The sequence below is a fragment of the Montipora capricornis genome, unplaced genomic scaffold (assembly GCF_036669925.1).
Source record: "Montipora capricornis isolate CH-2021 unplaced genomic scaffold, ASM3666992v2 scaffold_456, whole genome shotgun sequence".
Taxonomy (NCBI): Eukaryota; Metazoa; Cnidaria; class Anthozoa; order Scleractinia; family Acroporidae; genus Montipora; species Montipora capricornis.
In genome coordinates this window covers 66612-72500 of record NW_027180191.1, presented here as the reverse complement: position 1 = coordinate 72500, position 5889 = coordinate 66612, and the positions used below count along the sequence as shown (strand labels likewise).

General features: G+C 39.5%; 1 pseudogene; it reads right to left on the bottom strand.

Moving 5' to 3' along the window:
- Positions 1 to 5456, bottom strand: part of LOC138036068 (TNF receptor-associated factor 3-like) — a 5819-nt pseudogene extending 363 nt beyond the window's left edge.
- Between the last annotated feature and the right edge of the window lie 433 nt (positions 5457 to 5889).

Genomic DNA, 5889 nt, shown 5'->3' with positions numbered 1-5889 from the left:
AAACGTTTCGTTTCCATCAAAAAAATTACTTTATTTTTTCCCTTTTAAATACCCTCTGCTCATTCCTAAAATAGCTACTAGAATCTGACCCATAAAAAGAAACTACTTGTAAGTTTGGGCTGCTTAATCCAAGGCCGGCGTCTGCGCATGTTGCTTATATGTTGGAAAATAATCAGTCGTAGCCTAGAATGGCCTGTTAATAACCTCATAGAGGTATCGACTATCAACATTGAAATTCAAAACAGATAAAATATGCTTCATAAGGACCTCAGAGCTATGAGCTCCTCCGGTGCTAAATGCAATTAGGGTGTTGTCTTCAAAAGCCCCTCGTCCCTAATTCCTATTATTATTCTAGTCTATGAAATCGTTTGCATCCAAGGAGTTTTCAGTCGCCAAGCTTCATGTCGAGCTATGTTCACTATGCACCGATCTACGTCAAAATTATATGGTGCTCTGTTCTGTTCTTAGCTTGTCCATAAGTCGCCATGAAGGTCCTTCATGTCAACATTAACTTTAACAAACATGGTATCATCCCTGACAAATCCACCCTGTCGGAGTTCTACGTGAGAGAGAAGTGTCGGACAGCCTGAGGCAATATTCATATCCGACGTTGGTTTCTTAAAACTTGAGCTGTTAGGATCTGGACGAAAAGCATCACTGGCGTCCTTGATCTTGTTCTGGTCCATAATTCTAAAATGGACCTTGTGGAGGAAAGGCCAGGGTAATAAGGCATCGTATTCACCGCGCATGATGACAAAGAAGACCGACACGTGAGTTCCTTTGCCCATCCCATCACCATTTAGGTAAAGACGGGCACACACTTTGTAACCAAACCTCCCAACGTAGAACAGAGGGCTGTAAATGGAAATTGTCTTCCCAGAAACAGCTTCTTGGAATCTTAGATTATACTGGTCGATTTTCCAAAGATAAACTCCATTATATGACGTTGCCTCGAGCATCTGAATCTGAAGATTTTGTCCTGAAAGTTGAATTTCATGCAAAGCCAGCTGGTTCTCATGTCTTTCCATACGCCGTTCACAGGTGGTGTGATAATTTGACAAAGAACGTGGTCTCGTCCCGTTTTCTTTTGAAGTCAGTGTGATTTCCTTGACGAGCGCTAGCTCGCTTTGCAAATTGTTAACCCTTGTTTCGTGTTCCTTTACAGTGTTCAAAATTTCCTCAATCTGCGTAGAAAAAACGGTTCCGTTTCCTTCATCCGCGGCGGCATCATCATCAAAGGTACTGCGTAGTTTCTCTAAGTCGTTTATTTGCCCTGTGATTGAGCTCTCTATCAAGGACATTTTCGTTTGATGAGTTTGGATATTGATTTTTGCCGCCAGAAGCTCCTCGGTTTGATTTTGAAGTTGCAGCTCCAAGTTGTTCTTCTCTTTCTGCAAGTGGTCGATCTGTTCTTCAATTTGTATAAACTTTCTTCGGTTTTCAATACTTGATTCAGTGATTCATCTTTTCGACGTGGATCTTTATAGTGGATTTCAGGTGATTATCAACAGATCCTTTTTTACCCTGTTGACCAAAAAAGACCTTACATCAGACACCACTTAACATAACTTAAGTAAGTAATTTTCATTTGCTAGCCTCATGAATTTCTTTAACAATGACCCTCAAATTAAGATTGGCTAAATAATTGATCACCTCAGCTTTCCCTGTTCTCTGCAAACCCTAATCATTAGTCGTGGCGATTTCTTTAACCAAGAATCCATGGTCATAACCTGTGGGCAGTTTTATAAATAAGCTTTGGCAATTTTAGTTTAATTACAGACGAGATCAGCGAAAAAACATCAAAACTTTCTCCAGGAAATCTTCTGTTTTCACTCAAATTTTATGATCTTAAGAAGCCTCGTCTTTCACACTGACAGTAATGCATCTTTCTTTTTTCTGAAAGTATTTTAAACTCCAAATAGCAACTGTTCTCTCAAGTTATCAAAAGGCACTCACTTTGAATTCGCAACCATGAATGAAAAACGGGCACGGTACTTCCGCGTGAGGACACTCCTTGGTCAAGTGGTCATCCAACATGTCACGTGGTATGGTCTCCTTTCCGCAGAGTAAATGACATTTTACGGGAAATTTCCCGCACAAACCAAAATGATCCTGCAGATAAACAGAAGAACTTGTGTTTTCGGCTCTCTACTCAAAACGGATGAAAATGAAACGATATCAGGATAAAATTAGGTAGTATTGAGAATAGAAAGCGAAAATATATGTTTGTCTATTCAGAGACAATAGGGACCTTAAGATCTACGACGGCGACGTCGACGAAAACGTCACCTCAAAATAGAACTTTGCTCTAGTTAAAGTCTTTCGCGATTATTCCATCTCGTTCACGTCCTACAATGTGGGCGAACTATCCTAAAAATAAATTGATACGAGCGGTTTCAGAGTAAAAATAGAGAATGAAAGATTCTCTGTTACATGCTCACGTTGTCGTCAAGACCTAACATTTCGTGATTTCACGTTGTCGTCATGCAGAGAACCACAAAAATATGAGGTAAAATCCGTGCTGCACAATCAGCACGATTATTAATTGTCTTTTAACCAATGATGTCATTGTTTTGTGGCGTTTTCGTCGACGTCGTCGTCGTAGATCTTAAGGTCCCTAATACAACGGCAACGGGCAACGACTTAATTCAAAGAGGAAAAAGAGGTTCGCTTATTAATCCTATGAGAGGATATGTCTCGGGTATGGATGCTGCACGAATCAACGTTAACTGAGCTAAAACGTCAAGGTTCAATTCGGTAGTTTTCTTTTAAATAATAGTGAGGAAATATGACTTAATTGCTATTTAAAACTAGCTCAATATTTCTTCTCCCATACCTTCAAGTTTCTTTGAAACACTTTTCCTCCGCAATATAGACAGATCACGGTCCTGTTAATACAGGCATTTGATGCGTGCTCTTCGAGACTTCTTCGTTCCATTCTCTCACCACAGGCAGGACACTGTACGTCACCATATTGACAGCTTGTTTCATGGGCCTGCTCGATAAAACAGTAAAAAGGAGGTCAGAATTATTATAGAAAATTAAGGATTGAAAACTACCTCATGTTTTGAGCTTTCTAAGCCGGTAACCGTAAATATCTCCACTCTTAATGATAAGTAACTGACTAATGATTACTGTTATATTTATGAGGGAATGCACCTTTGTAGTCTTTGTACTTTGTATGGGGCTATTTAGAGTGTCAAAAGAGATCGGTCTCACTTCGCTTAAGGACGTTCGCGCGAAATTTTCTAACATTGATTTTTTTCTGCAAATTTTACCATTGAAAGATGATGAGTTAGTGATGTCAAAAATGTAAAAAAAATGGGGGGTCACTGACTTCATTTTGGAGAGAACTTGCCCGGAAGAACACGCTAAATCTGAAAAAAATCCGGCTTCTTTTGCGAATAAGGCCACAGTGTCTGTAAGCCCAAAAATATTGCAAGTACATCTTTGAAGTGAAATTTTCTCTACCAATCTTTATTTAAGTGGACCCATCAAGTGAATTTATTTAACTGTTGAGGTTCCTTAAAGAACAAGTTCGCATTTAGCGACCATAGCTTCATGCGCCTTGCAGCCGCAATATGGCAGGATTCCATTTCCCGAGGACAGAAATCTTGAAATTTTTAACTTCTCACATTGATTTTTTGTTCGTTTTTGGACAATGTGGAGATAATTGTAAATAAAATCTGTTTCTGAAAAGAAAAGAAGAGGTCACCGAACATCCAAGATCGTTAAATCCAAGCAAAGCTACAGCAATGGCCAGCGCGCGCGCTTGATGGATGACGTGGCATGCGAATTTGCGTGCGCTGTAAGGGTGCGCAGTAGCAATGGGCGCGAACGTCCTTAAATGTTATTACATAATTCATCTATGGACGCGTTGAAGAAACTGAAGAAACAGGAGTCTGCCATTAGCAGTGCAAACGGGTCGTAAACTGGCTGTTAATTCGTCGACAGTGAAAATGTCTCTTGGTTTCATGTGAGCATTGCCTGATAAAGTTGCGTGAAGTTCAAGGAACGACTCTTGTGAGTGACTGGCTTCTCGACAACCTGAGCGCAGTCACGAGTCTTTTGGACTTTTCAAGAAGACTTCTGCTTAGATTGTGAATTATTGTATGCAAACGTTCTGCATGATAAATGTGACGCAGTGTATCCCTGTCAACTTTCTTATCACTTGTATCCCAAAATAGTACTAAATGTCACCCATTAGAAACATAATCAGCAAAGACAGGCCCAACCAAAAAAAAAAACTCTACGGTTAATGCTATGTCGTTGTAATTAGGTAGTTGGCCATGTTAGGACAACTTTGCGATGTGTATAAAAATAAGCATACGCCTAAATGGTTGCATTTGCCTTTGTGGATGTAAGCGACTCCCATCACTTCTGGATTCAAACCATTTACAACAATATTTAAGAATAGCTGACGGGACTCAGTAAAAGAGGATGTTTAAACGAAACTATTCACCTTAAAATTTCGGAATTCTCCTTTCCAATCGCAATTTCGATCTTTGTAATGGCAACGGCACTGGAGATCGAGTATTTCCCTTTCGCAGCATTTATCGCGGAAGGATTCGTCTTTTGAAATCCGGGTGCCATCCACGGGACATTGGAGATTTTTCTGGCTGGCAGAAGAAAAAACGGAAGTAAATAATCTAGGCTTAATTAATCGAGCATCAAAATTGTGGGAAGGTTTACGCCAAGTATTCCCCTGTTTGGTTTCACTTGCTCGGCATTCTACATCATGATTTACACAGTGGATATTTCATGAACGATTGAGGCGTTGGGTTGGCTTGGAGAGTTTCGTGGAAAACGATGGTCATCACACATTCTTTTTTTTTAACTTTGTTCGTTGCAAAACATGAAATTCGGTAATATTGAAAAGCATTCAAACTACTGCTCAAACTTTAGTCCTCTTTCATAGAAGGAACTGTGGGAGAAACAGTCCCTATGAATATACCAACGTCATTCTAAAAGAGCTGCTGGAGCTAGAGCGCGTAAAATTTGAGCCAATTGGATGCTCCTCATTTAATATCTGATATCAGCACATTAAGCTCTCAAAAAGAGCCTTATTCAAAGTTCAGTCTCGATATCTAAAGGAAAGGCAACATAATCCATTTTGAAGGAATAAAATAAATGTGTGTATAGTCATCCAACCAGCGAAAAAACTCATGATTGTAGGACCAAGGAAAGCTGACCGTCGTTTTAACAAAGGTCCAAACGATGACATCATGATCGTGGCGCCTTTCCGGTCTTTCCTTGCGACTAAGTATTAATGGCCGAAGCTACTGCCTACACTGAACAAGGTTACGCACCTTAAAAGTGATTCCAAACATAATTTGCAGAATCTATGTCCACAAGACGTTTGCCACGGTTCGTTAAAAACAGTCTTGCAAATTGGACATCTAAGCCTTTCATCTGGTTCATTGACAAAGTTAACCATAGTAGTGTATATATCCTGCACAAACGTTTGAGACTATCGTCTTTTAATCATTTTGACAACCACCCGTTTAATTTATCTTATGAAAAGGGTTTTACCCCATATTTTAAGAATCATGGTTCTTCTTTTAGATCGCCGTCGGAACTTTGACATGAAGTAATATGCATAAAGTTGCCACGTTCGTCATGACAAAAAACATGTTACGATCCAGCAAAAGCGAACAGCAAAAGCCAAAGAAAGAAAAAAACAAAAACAGGAAATGGCTTTAACTGTCCACGCGATAAATTTAAACGAATTGCGAAGTAAAGTTTAAAAATGCTACTAATGTTCCAATTACTTCCGGTTCCGGTTCCGATTTACCTTCTTTTGGTTTCGATTCAATTTCGCTTTAAGTCAAAAGCCCTTGCAAGACATTTCTAGGCTCCTAGCTAGTTGTAATGAATAAAGACTGTCTG